This window comes from Eptesicus fuscus, chromosome 16, assembly GCF_027574615.1.
Source record: "Eptesicus fuscus isolate TK198812 chromosome 16, DD_ASM_mEF_20220401, whole genome shotgun sequence".
Taxonomy (NCBI): domain Eukaryota; kingdom Metazoa; phylum Chordata; class Mammalia; order Chiroptera; family Vespertilionidae; genus Eptesicus; species Eptesicus fuscus.
The window spans coordinates 33152501-33176096 of record NC_072488.1 but is presented as its reverse complement, the minus strand read 5'-3'; the positions used below and the strand labels follow the sequence as shown (position 1 = coordinate 33176096).

The window sequence follows — 23596 nt, the reverse complement described above, 5'->3', positions numbered from 1 at the left end:
CACTATCAGCTTAATGCATAATTCAAAATCTCTTGCATGTGGCCTGCACTTTTGCCTTATCCCCTGCATTCCGAAAGAAAGATAACAGGAAGTATTTCCAATGTGGGCAAACATGAGGATTCCTGAACATTAACATCGCCCTCCCTCCATGCCAGCCCTCCCTCACCCCTCAGAAAACTGTGCACCTTGCAGTTACCACACAGCCCACAAAGCTGCTGTACTGAGAGAAAGCAATCCCAGAGATGATCCAAAAGTTTACACTGAGAGGGACCCGAGAACCTTTGGGGAAAAGAGGTCTCTAAAAGTGGAAAAAATCACAACGATTACCTTTAGAGTCACATTCTAGATGGGTAGCCCGGTGTTTTCAGCCAAGCAATAGTTTCAAGTCTCTGCAATTCAGAAAAAGAAAAACCAGATTTAGAATGTTTTATTGTGTGAGGGTTTTTTCCCCCTGTGGGGCAGGGGGAGCTGTGTGTCTGGTAAAAGGCTGGAATGAAAGGGAAGAGAGGGGCAGATAGAAAAGGCTTCTGAACGTGTTGGAGGGATGAAGGAAAGAGAAAGTCGCCCCAAAAAAAGGGGTGGGAAGGACTAAAGGGAGAGAGATGGTGAAGGATTAGGGTACAAATTGATTGGAGGACAGGATGGGGAGAGGAAGACAGACTTGGAGAAGAGAGGGCTTCAAGATCAACTGTATTAGAAGGTTAATTCAGTCAAAATCAATGCAGCACAAGTGGCTCAAGTGATTTTTTTCCCCCATACTGAATTGACTGGCTTCTGATTGAATTGATTAAATTAACTAGTTATTTTTAATGATGTGTGAAAAGAGAAAATGAGTGGATAAGCCCACCTGCAAATGCACAGATCCAGGTAACCTGTACGCTCTGATTTGAACATACTAACAATCTGACAAGCATAAAAAATACAAACACGTACACACACATGTTTGTAGGCACATGCATGTGTATGTGGCAATGCTGAATTCTGTCAAAAAATGCCATCAATGTCCCCAGAACAATCACAAGCATACTATATACATAAATACATACATGTAATATATATTCTGAGTTTTGTTCTTTCAAGATTTCAAATAGTAACTGTCTTCTTAGAAAGCAGTTTATCCTTGATGGCGTTACTATGCTGTATAAAGGCACCAGCATCATTTGTAAGCGCCATTTTTTAAAGTAGGGTTCACCTCCCCCTAATGCACTTCTGTCAAAGTCAGGACATGATACTAACAATCATAAGGTAACCAATAGCACTTGGACTTATTGCTAAATATGGAATTCTAGTAGATGCTTTTTACATGCATTTTGAGTCCGCCAAGCAATAATTCCTTCTTTTTTTTTGTAAACATAAAGACATGAATTATTAAAAAATTAAAGACATTTAGAATAATGGTCCTCCATACGCAAAGTATTTATTTCAACTTTCATCATTCATAGTTTATTGCATTGATTTTTTTTCATCAGTTTACTTAGTATTAAGCTTCCACCAAACTCATCAATAAGAAATGAATTTTGTAACTTTCAAATCCACTATATTATTTTAGCTCTTATTTGCAGTGAATTTTTCTTCTCTCCATGGTATTACTGCAATAAGTCAGTCATTATTTCTTTATGTTTTCCCTTCTTCCTTTAGTATTTCATTTCCCTTTACAGCACATCTTGTGATCACAAAGAAAACAGAGACACTTATTTCTTTTAACAGTTGAAATTGCTGCCAGTGATTTAGCTGTCATTTAATTTGATTCCTCTCTTCTGTCTGTAGAGAAATATGTTTAATGTACTGGAAATTATGTTAATAAGAAAAAGCATTATCTCATTTAATGAAATAAATATACAAATATTTCAAAATAAAATAAAGAGGCAATCTTCACTGAGAAAAATGTCTCTTATGGTTTGCATAAAATAAACAAATGAGAAAACAAAATCATGACTACATTGAAACACTGACAAAAATTACGCCTACATTCAAAAGGGGAGGGGAAGCTTGGTAACTGAATTACCCACCATTTAATCAAATAACTTTTTGAAATGTATGGGGCACATATTAAAGATTGCATTGTTAATCTTACATTTCCAATTACCTCAAGAAAAATCATTTAAATTTATTTAGAATGGACAATGGCATGTTGAAAAGTTTTCTTTGTAATTTTTCTGTTCTATTTCAATTGGTCTTTCAATGATTGCTATGGCTTGAATGAATAATTATCAGCAAGCTCATTGAAAATATGAACCAACCCATGTAACTACAAGAAAGGTTAGAATTCCTTTGATTTTGCTAATCAAAACAGTCAATGAACTCGTTCCAAAGCTTCTATATATTAAAATTTATTTAATGTACAAAAAGGTTAAATAAATATTGTTAGTGATTTCAGCAAAACTTGAAGCAATTATATAATAAAAGCATGACCACAGTAACAGAAACACATAATTAGCAATTTAATTACTGGCATGAAGACAAGCTAAAGATGTCAATAAAAAAAAATCTCTAGTGACAAGCCGATTTTATTCTCTTTAGTGCAATTTGTGAGAAATATTCACCACCTGATGAGTAAAACCACTTTCACACAAAATAGCTACCCTTCCAGAAACTGAAAAAACCCAATTTGAAATATTTCTGACTTCATATCTTACATAGTGAATCATTGTAGTTTCTCTGTTAGATTAGCACTTCCTGTACTCTGAAAATACTGTACTTTGAGTCAGCAAGTAAAGACCATTATGTTTTTTAAAATGCGTTAAAGTAGCCGTGTTCTTTGTTTCAATTTCATTCTTCTCCAGCTTCAATAATGTTTGACAGAAATGCTTCCCTATATATGACATTGCAAATTTCCTATCTTTTCTCATCTCCTAAATTTCAGCTCAGAAACACACCTAAGCCATGGTTTATTTTAAAAAGGAGATAAATGCCAACTCTAGCAGAAAGTCGGCTGTTTGGATATTCCTCCGGGTCTTTCACAATTACTTTTTCTCCCCATCTCTGCATGTAGAAGTATAGGTGGGAGGTAAAAGAGAGAAATGAGTAAGTTCAGTTTATTGTGATATGGTCCACTTGTATTTTTTCATCAGAATGCCAAGTTTCAGATTTTTAAACAGTCCTGGAGCACTTATCTTAAAGTGTTCGACAAATGCGTACTACCTTCTGTGTCACTGATATTTAACCAGCAGCAGAAAACAGATATCTCAATATAGAACCATATTGAAAGAAGTTTTCCATCTTGTGATAAAAAGTGAATCATCCTGGCTGGTGTTCAATAGCCACTTGTACAAGCCCAGTGCATGGAGTGAAATCATGAAAGCCAGACTTCATGCTAGGAAGTTAAGTCTATAAATAAAACTTGAAGCATGATGAAATACACTTAAAAATAAACTCCAGCCACTAGGGACATAATAAATAACTCCTAAGAACATTGCCTTTTATAATTAATCTACTGATTCTAATCATTTTGACATACAGTTCCAACCGGATATCCTAACTAAATAGTCAAGTCTTCAGAGAAGAGTATATAATACAAACTCAGAGTTTCTAAGGAAATTGAAAATGTTCGTCAAAGCATAGTTTATGTGACTATCACTTGATAAATGTGAAGAAGGCAAGTACTTGGGAGATGACTTTTTGAAACCTCGTGGCTAATATACTAAAATCATTCATTTCTTAGATATATTTGGATTAGAGGTTGTTCACTTTCATATAAAGTCCCCTTTCCCAGAAGCTTTTGATCACTGTTTATTATATATCACCACCGGTGTCTAAGTTTCTGTCTCAGCCACAAACACAAACACAAATTTACTTGGATTTTTCAACTCTAATCATCTAGGCTTGAAATTATCCTTCCTTCTATACTTTCATGGTCCAGACACAAGTTGCCAAAAATAAGCATGTTAATTTATAAATCTACATAAAAAATACCCCATATTACCATTGTGGAGGACGGTTAAGCAATGGTACCTGCCTTTAAGAAGCTCAAAGTCTAGTTAAGAGGATGGTGTGACCAACGGTAATGACTGTCCTATAACTCAAGTGTAGTTATGACAAATACCAAACAGATGACACAATAAGCACAGGAAGGCTCACAGAATAAAGGCAGCACAGTGTCCTTGTGGGGAGATCCCTTCACAAGTGGATACGATGGGAGAAATTTTTAAAGCTTTCAAATGCAACATCTCATTTGAACTTATGAGCCAAACATAAGGGAAGAAACAGAGATTAAAAGAGGTTAAATAATTTACCGAAGTGTATTACAATGGGGACACAATCATAGTTCTGTGAACTCTTACGTTCTAGGCATGAAGAAGAAAGCATTTGAGATGAAGAAATGATCAAGGAAGTATGTCAAGAAGAGAGGAAGGGAAGACTTCTTCATAAAACGTGCAGGATGACTGAGATGTGATTTTGCTTTTCTGGGCTTTAATTGTTCAAAGCATGATGTTTGTATAACTTATTGGGAAAAGTTAATAATTCGACCACTGTAGCTTACACAAGAGATACAATGAAAAAGAAAAAAAGAAAGTAATACTCTCTTACAATAGTAACCCACCAATAACTCTAACTTTTCCCAACCAAACCCCATCTGAACTCTGTAAATCATTAACTTTCATTATGTTCTCATTCAATGGAAAATATCCCTGCTCTCTGGAAAAGATGAAAACACTTAAATTTACATCTATGTAAGGTGTGAAATGAAAAAGGAAAAAATAATATTTTATAATTCTGGGAAACCAAAAAACTTTAAATAAGTTTTCTTCTTTAACTATAACAATCAGATTTTTCTTGCACCCCAATATAAATACCACAGCACCTTCTATCCTTGTATTCTTACAAATGCATTGATATTATTCACTAGAGGCCCGATGCATGAAATTCATGCAAGAGTAGGCCTTCACAGCCACAGTGGATGCCTGGATCCCTCCCTTGCAGCCGCAGTGGCTGCCTCGATCCCGTGGCTGCAGCCCCTGCTTCGTCTGGAAGGTCGTCCGTAAAGATGTCTAGTCTAATTAGCATATTAGGCTTTTATTATTATAGATTACACCATTTAGGGACATAAATATTGGTTTTGTAGATATTTCCTAATTCTTCTCTCAAAAAAAAAATCTGGTCCTACTTAATAGAATTATTATTTGCCACCAAAAAAATTGTTTAATGAGCTTTCAGCACATAAATTCTAAGACACCTCATCAGGGAGTTGAGGCAAAGAGGAGAAGGGGAAGAAGAAAGGGAGGAAGAGGCATGATCTATCAGAAAATATGAAGATGTAGTATCTAAATCACAAACCTTCATGAGCTAACATGGCTTAACTTTTCTTTCCTTAATATGAATCCTTTTGCTTTCATAGGAGATTTCATTAAATTCATCACTTCTAAAGGAATCGCTAAATTCCTTGCTCTAGAACAATGATGACTCTCTTGAAATGTACTCCCATATGGAGGGAGAACATCACCAGTCATCAGAAAAAAAGACATCCCCTGAGTGTGATGTTACTGTCCTTGAAATCCAGCCTCCAACGTGCCCTAAATAGGATCATACCATTTGGGAGATCATACTTGGGTCTCAGATCAGTATTGATTTTTCAATGATGCATTGAAAAATTAAGTAACCTTTACACAATTAGCTAGGTGTATTTGTTGCTGACTTATTTTCCCTATAAATAATAAAGGAACACTCAGAAAAAGATATTTCACGTTCATTTGGGATCAGATAATTCCTCTTCAGTATCACATAGGATACATATGTGTGCATCCACTGGGATGAGCCAAATCTCACTTTCTCTTCTTTCTAGTAGTTTCTTCACATAAACATTTGAGGCCACTAAAACCCAAGTAGCCATGATGAAAATGAAAGAGGCAGAGCTTAACACGTTTACATGTAAAGACAAATTAATATTAGATGCTTCTTCAAAACACTATCTCTGGAACAAGTAAAATTCAGCTGAAACACAAAGGACTTAAATACTTGTAGGCTGCATAAAAAGAGGTGCTGTGGAGAAAGGTGCCTTTTTTTTTTTTTAATTGAATGGAATCCAACAAAGCTTTGGCAGACTACAGATTTAAAAGGTTGGGAATGCTTGCAGAAATTGATTCATTCACACTGTTGTGAATCATTTAGCACACACTTCAGAGAGAGTTTAGCATCTTCGTCTCTGCCTCCCACTTCCTAAGAAAGGCTGTTCATCAAAATGAAGACTCAGAGATGCAGCCTTGGGGATGGGACAAAGAGATGAGAACATGCACATCACGAGGAACGGTTTTTCTCTTTTCAGGGCAGTTTGGGGTTTTCTTTTTTCTTCCAGGGTGGAATGTTTAATACAGTAGTGTCACATAAATTAATGTGTAGATTCTCAGACTGGGGTCGTTATCACAGTTATATAAAACCAAAACAAGTCCCATATTGAGGACATGCTAATGAGTGAGCCTGAGTCAAAAAGTGCACTCCCCATTTCACTTACACGCGGTTCTCCAAACTGTAAGATTATAAAGGAGCACATTATAAATTATCTGAATGAAATGATTAAAAGCATCGCTATGTATAAAAATCTTGTGATTATAAAAGAAAATTAAATGTCTTTTAAAAAAATTTGTTTAGACGTCTTTTTAATGGGTTTTTAAAAATAATAAATATAGTCATTCAGTGGTGGACTTTAGACCAGGGCATTAGAAGCAGACCATGTAAAAGCTGAAGTTCACACACGTTCACACACACACACACACACACACACACACACACACCTAATAACTTATTAAAGCCAATAAAACTTGCCAGGTTTATTTTGTGCCCATAAATTCACTAGTATGTACTTTCAAAATAAGAGATGATAAATTGTCAGTTAAGTAAAATATACAAGCGCTATATTAATGGCTTGTTAATGGTTAGCGTTTATAAATGATGCTTCCAAAAAATTAAAATAACAAAGAGATCATAGTTACAAGAAAACACACAGAGTAAATTTGTATTTACTTCCATAAAAGAGACAGTAATAAATGTAGAGGTTTATAAAACGAAAGCAAGATGAGCCCTAGCCTTGGCTGGAATCGTGGTGAAGTGCACTGACCACACAGCACATCAGACTCCTCATTCACTACGCCATGACACTATTCACAATGTTCACTCTCGGATATATGCCCTATCCCCAAAAAGGTCTTCTCCCACAATGACTGCAATTTAATTTTGTAAGTATTTAGATCATAGTCATTTAGGAACAGTACTAAGAGGAAGGGGAAAGTGAGCAAGGGAATTAATTTTTTAAGTGTCTGTGGTAACAGAGAACACACAACCCAAATAACAGCCCATTTAAAGGTCACTTACATTTGTTATTAAGATGCAAACTATAAGTACTGATATCCATTTTAATTTCTCTCTTTGGTGGATATAAACAAAAGTAGTAAAATAGATATTTACTGCTTTGTCATTTGGCCTAAAGGAGAAAATGTGATTCTTAATTCTTTATCTTAAAACACTTCATGCTTTCAAGATGTTGGTATAGTTTTAATTTGACTCTTATAGCCACCATATTCCCATCACCATTTGACAGATGATGGTGAGGGAAGAGAGTGGGTGAGTAAGTTGTCTGGCTGTCCATACCTGTCTTACCAGTTACTGTGCTAAGTCAAAGGCAGGGGAGACATCCCGGGCAGTCATGCTTTCATATGCATAACCCCGGGTCAGAGCTATTTCAAGCCTCAGTCAAGTGCCCTATTCTCTGTGTAAGCAGACGACAGAAAGAAATTTGATGACATGGAATCTCTTTCCCTCCACCTGTATCATTAATTTTCATTCATGTAAGAGGGCAATTGCTGAAAAAGTGACTCCTATAGATTCAGGAGAAACCTGTATGTTGTTTGATTTTTAACAGTGGTTCTCAACCCCGTCTGCACAATTAGAATGACCTGGGGAGCTTTTTAAAAAAAATTCTTGCCCAGGCCCTATCCCCAGAGATGCTAACTCTAAGGTGCGGGCAGGGCTGAGACCCACTGATTTTACAGCCTGGGTACTGCATGCAGCCACAGTGTAACAACAGCAAGGAGCTGCTTTCTGACCCATGGTATACAATGGATTTACACTCATAGGCAGTGGATCTTAATTTGTAAGCAAAAAATGGGAATAGTAGTGTATTACATATCAAAGCTGAAGAATTAAATTAGGAGCTTTTTTTCCTTCTCCCTTCCAGATAGGGATTGACCTGAAGCTCAAGGTATCTTGAAGGAAGGAAAGTGGGAGATAAGTACAGAAATGAAAAGACAGTGTTAGCACCAATTCTTAAAACAAAATCAAAGTTCTCCACTTAGAGGAGGAACAAATGTATTTGATAAACACATGCTAAAAAGCTAGCTTAGAATAATTTTTGAACTGCATTTTCTCAACATCTCATTTCCAATTCGCATTTACTTTTATACAGTTTAAGATCCTTGGAGGCAATGAGGTATTCTTATAAGATGGATGGATTCATCTTCCAACATATCAGGATAATGACACTGCCCATATTCAGGCTGCAACCTTTACCTAAAAAATTTCTGTAAGGAAAAAAACCTTACCCTGAGAGACGTGTGTCAAAACTTAATCATTCAACTTCTCAAGTAAAAAGTTATTTAAAAAAATGATAGCGGGCCACCATTTTCTATTAATTTTTAAAGGGAAGCATTCCAAAATTGTAATGACATTCAAAAGCATTTTAACTCCACTGATGCTTTTCAGGTTCCCAGTCACAGCACCGTGTTAATAGCAGCATTGTGAATGCCTTAAAGGAAAACCAGTAGGGCAGATATTTCATTAAATTCTCAGATTCCCTTTTAACTTCTGTAGGAAGACTGGGTGACAGGATAATTATGTTATATAGAGATTTATTACATTTTGATACCAGGCAACATCCCTCGGCCTATATTTGTACCTGTGATATACCTGAGGTTTCCACAGAAAGCAAGACTGGTACAAGAACGATGAGGAGCTCAAACACAATACTTGACCTAAATACATTATGTAGCACTGGGTATCTGTTAAATAGGTCAGCCTGTATCTGTTAAATAGGGCTCTTAAAAGTTATGCAAAACTTATTTCTGCCACACAGGAGCTATGTAACTAGTCAAGCTGTATAAAAATCAGCTTTTTAGGCAGGAAGAAAACGCTTCTCACCACTGGGAAGAAAAAAAAAAAAACCTCTTTGCCATACATAAAATGTCTTAAATACTATACCACGCTTGTCATATGTCTTTAGGCCACAGAAAGTAATAAAAGCAACGAGGCTGATGAAATGCCTAACAATTCCAGGATTCATTTAAGTGGATGGGAGTTCTTTGAACACTGCTATAGAAATTCTATTCTTTCAGAAAAAGCAAATGGGATTTCGAAGGTGCAGAGGTCTCAGCTACCAAACCAACAGGATGCACCCTGTCACAGGATGCAGACCTGGACGACTGCTTTACCGATGACAAAACATGGAAAGTTACAACGCATCAGTGCTAGGGTGCTTCCACCTGCACCTCCACTCCTACTTCGGACAAAGTTGCCTTGATCTTGCTCAGTGTGGCTTCATCAGCTGCCTTATGGGTGCAGGGTGTTACTTTCAAAACATCAAGTATATGGAAAGCTCACAAAACTCTTTCCATGCCCAAATCAATAATATTTGGTGGTGCTAAAGTATCTGCCTGGTCACTAGGCACTAAAAACACGGCTAATGGTTCTCAAAGTGTGGTCTCAGGAATCAGCAGCATCATCAACTGGGAAATTGTTTAAAAATGCAAATCATAACCAACCACAGGGAGATCCAATGAATCAGAAACTCTGATTCATTGCTGGGGCAATAGTGATCTGTGCTTTAACTGGCCCTACAATTTGAGAACTCCTGAACTAAGCTATTAATTACTTACCTTGAGAGTGGACATGATAGTTTCAACTTAACAAAACAATTCTTAATGACCCTTAACAATTAGGGATAAGAATCAAGATAAATTAAAGAACATCCCCTAATCTCCTACTAGCCAACGTCAACCTCTTCCCTCAAACACACTTTTTATAAACAATGGGCAATGTTTATAAGCGGTCCAAAATCCTTTCCAACTTGAACTTAGTAATTCTCATGGGATGTCTCCGCTCCTAGAAAAATGAATTAAAGCCAGAGGCACCAAGAAGAAGAAAAAATGTGAGGCAAATAAAAGCAAACAGCTCAGACTACTCACTAATCATTTGGTTTAACCCCTAGGAATTGAAAAAATAGAGAGAGTTTAATAAGGAAGTTAATTCATAGTAAGGTGACATTTGTGGAATCTTTTAAAAAAAAAATTCTTGAGGAGTGAACCATTATAGGTAGGCACTAGGGAATTGAAATTCCCCAAGTCCCCATAGATTTGTGAGCTTAATAATGTACTCTGAGTTTGGATGTTCGGTCCTGATCAGTAGCTCTGACATTCTAAAATAAAATTAGATGCTTCAGACTTTTCACTGAAGGGCTGAATTTTTACCTCTCACCTCATTACCCTCCACACTCTCTTAGTAGGTTTAGTTTAATGTATGTGAGTTCCATTTCTGAGAGCACAAACTCTTATGATTTTGCATGATTGAAACACATTCATTAAAGAGACAGGAAATGAAGTGTATGCAAATCTGAAGCAAGCTAATAAATTTCTGTTCCCAGTTACACACTAAAAAACAAAACTCAGAGCAAAACAGATCCCAGCTGCTCAACTAAACTGTAATACGCTCTGGGAAACGGCATTCACCTTATCCCATACACCTGTTTGCCAACCGTCAGGCAGAAGCAAAATCGGCATGAGGAAATTCAGTAGCAAAAGGTAAACAAGTTTCTTCATTTTGCATTATCACCCTAGACTCTCAAGCAGGTTTTTACTACTGGCTCCTTGCTGATATACTGAACTTCACAGAGCTTAGTCACATACTGCAGGTAGCTTTTGAGTCAAATTCAGTTCCTCTGGGACAAGTGATTATTTTCTTCTTTCTGACCTAGTGAATGCAGCAATGCTCCACACATACAGTATTTCTGCCCCGAAGGCATTTATGTCCCACCACCTTACCCTGCAACGCTCATAATAATGCTAGGCAAAGTGACGAAAATAAGTCTGCCCTTTTTTTTTTTTTTTTTTGCATATCGAAAACAAAATACATACAATGCTGCTGCTGCTTTTATTGCTTTGTTATTTCATCATTATTCACCACAGTTCTTTGCCTTCGTTTGCAGAGTTTGGGTTTTAATGTAATGGCCATTCAATAAAAATGTTGCTTTTAAGGGTTTGCATATCATCCCATTTTCTCTTCAACCCTTCAGCAACCATATGGCAAGCAATCAGGTCTGCAATCACTAGGTCCATATTATGTAGAGCATGATTTCGGCATTATGCTATTACCCATCTGTTTCTGTGGAAAAAGACATGAACCCATGTATAAGAGGTCAGTGGTTTCATTGCACACTGTATTCCAGAAATCTATCTCTGTTCACTTGAGATCACTTTTGTGATTTACTCCAGTTTCCAGGCCAGACTTTCTCTCCCTCTCCTTTTTTATTTATTTTTTTTTTAAGAAATGCAGACAATCAGCACAATCTGTCTGTCTGCCTATTGCATAAAATTATTTGTAACTGTCAGAGTAGACACTTAAACTTTCTTACTTCAAGATACTTATCCAGAAACTCTGCACTTTAAAAAAAATGTGGGTGGTGGAGAGAGGAGAAATCAATCTCACCGATTTTACATTTTTAACTATCTACACAATAAAGATGACAGAATCTTCAGGCAGAGGCAGACACAGGAAAAAGAAAACCCAGGCTCCTGCCTCCAATTTGAGACTCCTGGCATCAACCTACACTAACTAATTTTTCGGGCTCAAGGAAAGATTGCCATATATGTATATATAGGTATTTTTTTCCATTTCTGTATGCAAGCCTGCCCTGTGGGTTCACATACATGCTCTTTCAATAGCAGACTCAATTTTAGTGTTGAATGTTAATTCAGTGGAAAGCTTACTTAGATACTTCACAAACAGAGCACTTATAATGAACTTCAGATGCAATCGGTTATGACTATGAAAAGACTCAACGTTTGGAATTCCATCTATCCTAATAAGTCAATGACTCTGTTGGGTAAAACTTGTTACAAAATACCTCCAGTGTCCTCTATACTGTTTCCGACTGTTATCATCCCAAAATTGATTTAGGAAGCAGGACAAACACACCAAATGATGAAGCCTGAGGCACAGAGCCTTTTGCAATATCTTTTGGGGCCACTGGAATGGCTCAGAGCAGATGTGCTTCTCTGCTCCATCCACTGGTTCTCAAACTTGGCTGCATGTTGGAATCAGCTGGGGAGGGTTAAAACATCCTGATACCTGGGTCCGAACCCCAGAGATTCTAACTTAATTAATCTGGGTGCAGCATGCACAATTGGATTTTTTAAAGCTCCCCAAGAGTTTCTATCGTGCAACTCAGACTGAGAACCTCTGGTTCAGTAAGACATGATTAAATAAAGATCATCTTCATTTCATCATTTAAAAATGCAATGACAGGATGGGTTGTAAATACTATAAAATTAATGTAAACTGCAAAATGTTCAAGGCATAAAAGGCCAAGAAAAATTACAGGCTGACAACCATCAGTTACAAAACACATGCTTTATAACAGTAGCAATAGTGGTGAGATTTCTATATAGAGTTGGCCTACAGTTTTATTTACAACTTTCAGGAAACTTGAATGTCATAGAACATGTATAAACAATGTTAATGCTGGAACTTTAGTAAAATACTGACAAATTTAATTAAATTTTTACAATTAATAAAGATCATTACAATGTAATAATTGGAAAAATGTAAAGCCAAATTACTTAGTATTTATTATGTCCATGATAATAATAATTCATACAAAAATTATACAGGAAATATAGCCACATGTTTCTTTCACAAATCACTCATGTGCCATAAACTCTTGTATTTAAAAATCAATATTTCTTAAAACTATTAAACCTCAGTATTTCTTAAAACTATTAAACCTAATATGTTTGTGTTTATTTATTTACTTATTTCACCCATACCTCCCCCACACACATAATTTTTGGCAACCATCAACTTGTTCTCCATATTTATGGGTCTTTTTCTGTTTTGCTTAAAATCAATATTTTTAGGGCAAATACTTTGGAAAGAAAAACTGAATTATTCACAGGTTTTAAAAAGATAAAGTTTCTTTTTTTTTTTTAAAAGATAAAGTTTCAATTGCATTAATTTTTAAGACAACTGGCTACAAGCAAGAAAATCTAAAGTTAAGCCTGACTCCCAGAACTTATGATGCTTCTCAGTCAATGTGTATTTAATCAAGGCCCAAATGCTAAATGGATGGAACTTTAATGGCAATGTTCAAATATTAAAATGGGTGGCACTGCATCTAAGCACAACGAAAACATACCGCTTGGTAGCTTAACTCCATCTTCCCATGGCCATGGCCATGACCACAGCCACCCACAAGAATGCATCTTTATGCAGGAAAAAAACATTTGTAGGACTATAATCTTGCTGGTGGATGTGTCCCTATCTAATCAGTTGTCTCACCACTGTGGGCTGGACATCAACACATTATGAGAGTTGGTCCATAAAGATTGATCCCAGTGGGGCATTGTACACAATTATGTAAGTTCCTCTGAATTTGTTCAATTTCACAGTCACCCCTATCTTTCCTTTAGGTGTAGCTTTCAATATTATTATTCCTTAACTATGCTCTATTAGTACTCACCCTCTACCGTGCATACCCCAAATGCTCAAACCAGCTTAATCAGAGTTTGGGTAAGAGGATGTGAACAACCCATTTTTCTTAGTGGGTGCAGAAAAGCCATTGTTCATCCTTCTCAACATCACTCAGAATAGAAACAAAATGTGTTGTTTGATTATATGTTGATATATCATTATTCATTACCAAAAAAAAAAAATCCTTTCTAAAGGTGATTTGAACTGAATGACAATATAGAATATGTGTACAGTAAGATGAAAAGGTTTTAACTATTCAAGGAAAAGGGAAATATTCCAGTTATGAAGGTTAAAATAGTTTCCATGGTTGTCATAATATCTGGCCCTGTGCTTCCTGACAATCAGAGAAAGAGAGAAACATGGAAATTTTTGTAAGTTTTATTATCATAAAGAAGAGAGCACTACAGTTCTTCAAATTAGACAAAGATTTTCCTGGTACTACATTTGGGAAGGCTGTCTCATGGGATATTATACAGGTGGCATTGACTAGCATAATGCCCAGTGTCTTCAGTAACCTTTATATTGCAAAAGATGACATGTGCCCTAGATCACTGTTCATGGATCTGGTCTACCTCCCGCCCCCATGGTTTCTTTTTCTTATCCATCTTTTCTCTTCACCTTTATTTCCAACTGTTTCATTATTATTTTTGTCATTGTTGCTATTATTATTCTCTTTAAACTATCATGTTATATTCTGTAAGTCATCTTAAATATTTTTGGAACAACAAAGTGTTTAGAAAGTAAATAAATATTGTTTAAAGAGTTAGTGAAGAAGTGTTGATCATTCAGGTTTGGAATCCAATACCTAGTTGAGACTCTTACAACTCAAGGAGAGATTCCTGGTAATTTGTAGACTCTCATGATCTAAGTCTCATCCTAGCAACATAATAGACTCCATGTTATTCCTTTTCACACTTTAATGTGCCTGTGAGTCATATGGTAAATACAAGAATTCTGACTGAGCAGCTGTGGAGTTAGGTCTGAGATTCTGCATTCCTAACAACTTCCAAGGCAATGCTAATGCTGCTAGTCTGCAGATGAAACTTTGAATGGCAAGGAAGAAATAGCCAGTGACTGAGGTTACACTCTCTAATGAGGGCACAGGTATTCTACATTGATAACTAGAAGTCCACACGCCTGGGAAACCAAGTGAGCAGGTAGAAAGGGTTCATGTTATTGAGAACATTGTAAAACCTAACCATATACTCTCTGCATGCAAGTGGATCCCTTATCTGTGAGTGCTCTAGGCGATATGTGAAAATGGTTCTTTGTCTCAAATTTCACATGTCTAGTCTGCCTAACTGCTAAATGGTATTAGTTGCTTGCAAATTTAGTCTCTGATCAACTAGATAGTAAACATCTTGGGGGCAAGAACTATGTTCATACATCTCAGTTATCCCCCTACTCCCTCCCCCGACCGCCTTCTCCCAGCCAGTTGTAGTTACAGGTGTTTCAGAAATGTGTTAGTTGTTAATGAGTGGTCAATGAACAACCAAACTACAATGATATGGCCCTACCTCTGAGAGCCACAGCAGTATATTCAGATTTGCAAATCATTAAATCCTTAAATGTGAAAACATTTTAAGGGTAGAGATTGAGTAAAACTAGCAGTGTATGGTTGGCAAATACCACGCCATATTTGAACTTCACTATGACTCTTGCTCAAAAAAGCCATCTATTCATTCATTAATTCATCAAACATTTATTGAGCACCTTATTGCTTACAGTCTGTTGAAGTTAATAAGGCTGACAAATAATTATGATCCACAAAGAATAAGAGTAAACTAAAGAATAAAATAAACTGTGTTAATATGGGTCCTCTGAGAAGCAGATGCCAAGATGAGATTAGAGGAGAGGCTGGGAGAGCCCTTAGACCATGATGTAGTCTGAACAGGAGGAAGAATGGGGAGCTTCTACATTGGTCCCAGGAGCAGGCCTGACTTAGCTTGTCACCAAGCTCAGCGACTGGCTGAGCTATGTAGGAGGCATGGCCTTGGAGCAAACTCAGAAGTAGGTTTCAGAGCACAGAAGCTGGGGACCTTGGTCAATTCTGTTACCTGGGCTCAGGTGGGAACTGGATGGAACTCAACGAAAATGGTACTCTGGTGAGAGGTTAATTAAAAAGCTCGTGTGTGTGAAGGAAACAGCATCCAAATGGAGAAAGAAGATGCTGCTCTCCAGTAAAGGCAGAGGAACAGTTATATAGAAGCTGAGACCAGAAAGATGATGTATAACTGTGACATCTAAGTATGTAGAGGTGGGGACTCTGGTGCTTGTGCAGTGGGACTACATCCTTCCTCAAGCATTGCATATCTCTGGAAAGTCTCCTTGCCTGATAAGGGAGTACCTTGTGGTTACTGGCGCCTCTCTGTCTGATTGGATGCAGGGTTTGAGCGGCAACCAATGTAAATTCCAATCGTGTCAGGACAGGCTTAGCCTGTCTCAATTCCACATCCTATGCTTGGAGGTGTGCGGGCACATCCTACTGGCTACCACGGGCACTATATAGATGTTGATACACATGTGAAGCTACTAACGGACTTCTGACACATTTAGATGTGTTAGTAGATGTAAAGACACCTCCACATAAAACACAGTGAAAGTGAGAAGCTCATATCAAAGGTGTCTATAACAGTAAATATACTCAATAAAACCGTATGTGCCTCAAGGTAAGGGGAATATATTAATATGCTATGCATTAAAAGATTCTTCTAAGTCAAATTATATTATTTGAGATTCACAAGCCTCTTTTTAGATACTATAGGGATCAAGCAACATAAAAATACACACACGTACCTTAAACCAAGTTAAATACTTAACTCCAAATCTTTGTTTTACCTGATTTATTCTTTAAACTATAAGTTCAGTTACAATCCTTGTGCTTATCTTATAGAAGTGGCATTTTATTTTTATTTGCATATGTTTAAAATTGTCCAATGTAACTTTGTATTAATTTCAAATAGACTCAAAGCTGAAAGAATTTAAGATGCATTTTACTTTATTCATTATTTTTAGAATAAGTAACATAGTTGCTAATAATAATTTTATTTATATATATCTGCCAGTTTCCTCAATTGTGTCAGGGTGAATTTGAGAATATTATATACTTAATATCCTTAAATAAACCTGCAATGCATTAATTACAAAGTCTATATGTTAGTTGATATCTGGTAAAAATTGGTAGTTTTATTTTTCTATTTCTTCTAAAAGTCTTTTTTATATGAGTTAATAATCTTTTCCTTTTTTTGGCAAAAAAATAATGTATAATTCCACACTATCTGATCACAATTTCCCAGTTCAGTGTTAAATGCACTAGGGGACCTTTTAACTTCGATTTGTTATACCAATCAAATTTTATAATCCATTTCATTTGGTTGCCTGCATTGCCATTTTGTGGCCAGCCTTGGAGGAGCTTCCCCTGAGTATAGATATGATTGCCCAGTTTGATGTTCAAAGAGTCTGGATGCGCACATTTTTGGTCCTTTGGATTGTCCATTCTCATGCCCAAGGAGGTACATGGCAGGTTAGAAGGGCACTGTCATAGCTAAACTGTTTGATCCCTGCTGCTGTGTCCCAAAGATATAAAAATAAAAGATTCCTGCGGCTCCTTTATTATTCCATTTTGTCTTGTTTTAAATGTGATGGCCTGACCTTTCACACAAGCAGCAGGGAACTTTGAACTTTTCAGAATTCATTTAAAAATATTCAGCTCAGTATTTGTTAATGATATAAAATTAAGTCACCACAGAATTTACCATGGACTTACGAAGTATGAAATAATCTACAGGACTAAAAGACTCTTTTTCTTTACAAACCTGAGAATAAAATTTCAAGAGAAAAATCTCTCAAGTAGGATTTTAAGATATTACAGTCAGAACTGGAGAAAGCTTATGTCAAAACCCAATCCTTATGGGAAGAGGTCAAATTCCAGAATTAGGATAAATCTGACACGTTTTTCTGTGATTAAGTCATATAAGAATGCTTAAGGTAAGGGAGACAGAGAAAAGTTGCATGAACTGTTGTTACGTCCTTGCTATTAGTGAATGTTTTCCACATTTATACATAAGATACACACATAAATACGTACATATATACATTGTGCATCCATGTACATGTATATATGTTTATTTCATAACAGTCACATTGGAATGAGTCCTTTTCCAACTTCCTACACTCATCATAATTAAACATTTCAGAAGGTGAACTGAGGAGTCAAACAATCTTAGCAACAAGATTATAAAGACTTCCTATTCCAATGCACCAAGTACAAACAGGACTGCTGAAATAATGGGGGCAGGCGGTGCAGGGGGGCGGGGGAAGAAGGTAATACTTAGGGTAATGACCCATAATGACCCCAAATAAATCATTGTTTCTTGGAAGAGTTTCACATTTAATTAACATTACTACATTTTTATAACTCATATTAAAATAAAACACAATGAAAAAAAACAACAGAAAAGTTAAGCTGAAGAGATTCTCACCTACTAATCAATATGATTATAATCTAATTTGTTACATCAAATTTTATTGTTCTATACTCATACAAAATAACCATATCAGAATGCTGCACACACAAAAAAAAATATGTCATATTTATTTAAGGGTTCTTCAAATTACAACCATGTAATTCAATGAATATGTTCTTAAATTTTTGAAAATAACTAACTTTTGTGGGATTTTTTAAAATTGACATGGACTGATGAAATAACAACAACAATTGTATAACAATAGCAGCAACAAAACATTCCTCTTAAGAAAATCTTCCCTGGGACTTTGACTATCTAGACATGGAGGGATGGCAAATATATGGCATGTCTGTTGTCATTCCACTCTCCTACCACCATGGCATTGATAATCAATAAAGAGACTCTTGCAGCTAATCTCAGACTTATTTCAGAAGCCTCAATATAGCACCAGAAGCAGCCACTGACAATCAATAGGATTTGGTAGGTGATTTGAAACCTATTTGCCACTGCAGACTTAAAGCATGTATTCTTTGGAACACTTAATTTAGCACTTGTTTTGATATACCTCTTGATGTTAGTGTCTGTGTGTGTGTGTGTGTGTGTGTGTGTGTGTGTGTGTGTGTGTAAGACAGAAAGTCTCATGTGCCTAAATTCATGATAAATTCTATGACCCAAACCATGCTTTCACTCCTCTAGCATATCCCTGGGCACTATAGCACAGTGCTTGGCTCATATTTGTTAATACATATTTATAGAGTTTTTATTAAAAGCAAAACAAAATAAAACATCAGGTCTGTCATTTACATTCTTGCCATATTTGTCTATATTGACTTGTTTGATTACAGCAGTATATTATGACCCAACTGAAATAAAAATTAAAACTAAGACACCCAGACGTAACTGCAATGTTTGAGTAAAGAAATACTGGTCTGCAATCTCCCATCTGCAACTCTGAAAACAAAAAGCTCTGTAAGGTTTTTCATAACTCATGTGGCAGCAAAACCAGACCTGAACTAATTTCAAAGAGAGATTTCCAGCCTTTATTTATCCCAGGCAGTGTGAATATTCATAGATTGCAATGCAGAAATGTGAATGTGTTTGATTGTAGGGTGCTGCCCCGGACCCAGCTGGAGATACTGCATAATCTGTGGTATATGTACCATATTACCTTTCTAAAATAGAAAATTTCTGAATGCCGAAATATATCTGCCCCAGGGGCTTTGGATAAGGGATTGCAGACCTGCAAAGTATAGACTTCCTGCAACTCAGACCCTGACCTATTTCACAAATGAGCTACATCACTTAGTCTAATTAAGCAATTTTTAAAAAAGAGATATTTGGAAGAGACAATGCTAAGCAAATCAATTTTTATGTCATATCAGATTTTTTTCTTATTATAAAGTGTTGAGGAGATGATGAATCTGGACTGTTGATCCCTTTACCTTGGGATCAGACTTCCCATCATTTTTGCTTAAAGGTATCTTCAATCTATGGATAGCCACTGGGAATTTCACACTCCCTCTACTGGATTTTCAGAATGAATGCAGTGTTAAAGGCTGATCAAATCATATTAGGATTTCATTTGACCCATAGTATTTCTAAACATATATAACAATACACTTTATCCCAATAAGTGTCCCTAGTTAATGTTCCCTTGATGACGTGGCTAAATTGAAAATATTACTATATACATATGAAATAAATGCATTTTCATAAACTATGTTGAATGTCATAAGTATTAAAACTTAGTTGAGCCCTAGGAAATGCAAAACAAGAAATAAAAAAGAATAAAAAAATGTGATTTTTCAGTTTTTAAGATTAGAAGTTGTATACAAATAACATACAAAGGCATTTAACAGAATCCCTTTAAGCTTGTGGAGGTATTTACTCAGCCTTGACAACTGCTTTCCTTTTTGCGTGAGTTTGCCACCTCCCAGCAAAGTAGTTTATTGTCGCGTGTGATGGGTAACAGACCTGTTTGCGCTGTCACAATGGCCAATAAAACTGAGCTGGAGACTCTTCATTTTAAACCTAAAATAAATAACTAGATTTCATTGAAGCCTCCCTGTGTGAAGTGTTGCAGTCTTCCCATAGTCTTCACTTTAGCTGCTTTTAATGCCCAGCTACTTAGGAATCACAAGAGTGTTGGAGTGTGTAGTGACTCTGATCCTCCCATCAGTAAACTGATCTGGTGATAAAATGGAAAGGACCTGGTACTATTTGCATTTTTACTCAGTTTAGTCACAGATCACAAAATAAATTAGTAAATTGAGCAACAAGGCTTCCCATTTGCAAAACCCCAATGTTTAATGTAATCGTCTGTGCTTAAATTCACAATTCCCTAAAAATGTAATAATTTCCCTGTCAACTATGGAAAATAACAGCGCCACAGCATCCATTTAGAACCCTCTCCAAGCCAAAGGCCCTGGGCTGTGTTTGAATTTGAAACTTAGGAGGAAAAAAAAACAAAACACACAAGATATGAATGAGATATATGGGCATCCTCCCCTCCTTAAAATACTTTTGGAGATTTGGTGGAAATAGGGAAGAAATTGAGAGGAAGAATCTGATAACACAGCAGGTTAACTAGTGGCCACTGAGACAGTGTCACAGATAAGATCTCTCAAGCCTTGAGAGCATCAGGTTTGGATGCTTTGGCCAATGTGACAGCCCAAGCAGGTTTGTTACTCAAAACAAAACGAAAACTCCTTTGCTTAGAGACAGCAAGCTCACGCCAAATGCTACAAAAAATTTCAAACTCAAAATATTATTGCTCTCCAATAGAGGCTGAGAGTGACTTACAAGGACCCCAGCCCACATTCCCAGTTCACAGTGCAACTTGGCCAAGGACTCTGGAGCAAAGCCTATATTATACTGAGAAATATGCAAGAGCCTTCCTGTCTACACAGTGCTTCAGGCAAGGTCTCACTTCACAGTGACCTTCCCCCAGGAAATATCTAGCTTCTCGGTCTTAAGGGGAGATAAAAGATATCACTACCACTGAGAGTTTACCTAGCATCCTGGGAAATTTAGGTTTGCAAATCCTGAAACCAGAGCCCCAGAACTTCAGTTCTTTCTAAAAGAGAGGGCTCCTGAGTGGAATCAAATCCAGACATCTGTGGTCAGAAGGCCCACGCCAAGCCCTGGGACCACCTAAGCTGAGTTCATTATGATATACAGCAGCAACAAGTACAAACGCCTTGGATTTGCCCCCAGGCTATGCAATATCTTTATCAACATCCCTGCAGAATGAAATGCACAGCTTTGAGTCTTTTTAATAATCATATCAGGTAATCAATTAAAGGTAATGGGAAAAAAGGAAGGCAAACAAAAGGGAGGGGGAAAAGGCCAGTCAATACCCAAACTATTTGACTTTGGAATGTCCAAGTTATTCTGTTTCAACCCAATCACTGAACACCAGGAGCAAGTCAACAATGAACTTCATCAACTGAAATCCAAATATCAGGCAGAACTATTTTCTTTTTATTGTGCTTAATTTCTACCAATGGTTGTGAGTTATCCAACACACCACAGGGAACAAGGTTACATGATCTAATAAATACAATACAAAGGCTGTCATGAGCACTAATGAGTAAATAGCTCCTGGTTTTATCGGTAACTACTTTGCTTTTAATAACCACAGGTTTAAAATATTATATACTGTTGATTTTTTGAAAAAGAGCTCTCAGAGTTATAAATAAATAAATAAATCATAGCAGCAATGTAACCCTAGGAATATATTCCTGTCTGGTGAGATTTTTTTTTTTTCATGTGCCATAAAAATAAAGATGAAAAACTACCATCCCCTGAGTTTGAAACACATTCTTTCGGAAAATGTAATATGACTACACATTATTGCTACTGAAGGGTGCAAAAAAAGAAAAGAAAAAACAAAACAAAACAAAACAAAAAAACCCTATCTGATTCATCATAACATACTCTTTCTTGATGCTAATCTCATTTCTTCACTGTGATACTCTACAATAATAGTGGTCATCTAAGTACCGTTAATCCTTTTAGCAAGCACTAATAATTATGCATTAGTACAAATAACATTAAAGCCTTTTTGCAAATAATTACATATATAATGGATGTGTCTTTTAAAAGTTGTTTACAGCTAATTAACCAATGAATAATTGTTTTCTCTTCCTGAAAGAGGCAAAGCTTATCTTGGAGTCACAGTTAAAAATGCTTTTTTCCAGTTTTACAGATGTTGTTAGCAATTAAAACGGTTAAAACACTATTAAAAAGAAATTCTTGTATTAAAGGGCTTACTCATTCCAGTTGCTGCAGTTTCTCTGCTACTGCATCTTTTAAAAATCACTTCCAGTTTGAAAGGGCACCGGTGGCCTGAACAGAGCAGACCCCTTTCCAAAGAGTTCAGACCCTTTGGTATCGCCATACCGGGTGCTTGTTGCTATATGACTAGTTTAATTGTGGGCTGTAATAAAGGTCATAATTAATATCCCAACACAGACACTAACAAACAATTTTAAATTGCCAGCATAATCAAATGATGCAAACATCTATGAGCTACAAAAGTTCATTGCCGCAACTGACAATTTCTTAATTGTATTCAGTCATTCATGGAAATTTTATTAACATCGAACTGATGTATCCTGCCCTTACTCTGTCACAACACCAGGGATCTAATTTCATTATTTTCCACAAGATTTGCTTGACTACTGCCATGATTCTAATATTGCTTTAGTCCAGATGTTTATGCTATTTAAATTAGGAAGAAAAGGCTTTTGGGTAAACACAATTAAAGAAGTTTTTTTTTTTTTTTTCAAATTTAGTTTAACAAACTTCTTTTAATTAATGCATATAGCTGCAATGTGGAGGCTTTTTCACTGGTTTTATGCTCATTTCCTACTGTGTGCAACATATACTGAGTGTACAGCTATAGCTAAATATAACACCTTTTAATTTTTCACTTACATCTGAGTGCTCATTAAAGTGAAAAATATAAGTACATGACTGCACTTTTAACTTTAATCAATCTTGTGTGTGTGTGTGTGTGTGTGTGTGTGTGTGTAGACAACCTGCATGTATATACACATCACAAATACACAGAAGCACCTATATATTGTAAAAGACTCTGGACAAGTTTCTCTGATATTTGGTCACCTTCGGAATGCCTTTTTTTTTTTTTTAACATAGCAACTGTGCAGTATAATAAGTGCATTTAATACCACCTTCCTACCCCCAACTCCCAATTTTCTCTAAACCAAATGGTATTTTCAATAAATTAAGAAGCATTTTTAAAACAACAACATAAAAAAAAAAGATCTCTGTTAATAGATTACTGGTATAATTTACTTTCATGAAGGGAGCTTCTAGAACTCATATGACCATCTCATAGGAGCTGAGTTCTAATAAATAAGAGATTTGTTCTCTTAGTC

The 23596-nt window shown here is 36.2% G+C and overlaps 1 long non-coding RNA gene across 1 annotated transcript in view; it reads right to left on the bottom strand.

The window, feature by feature from the left end:
* Window positions 1-327: 327 nt before the first annotated feature.
* LOC129151851 (uncharacterized) overlaps window positions 328-23596 on the bottom strand; it is a 201928-nt gene continuing 178659 nt past the window's right edge. The window contains exon 3 of the long non-coding RNA XR_008558545.1: window positions 328-389. This is a non-coding gene — a long non-coding RNA (uncharacterized LOC129151851). The remainder of the gene's footprint in view (window positions 390-23596) is intronic.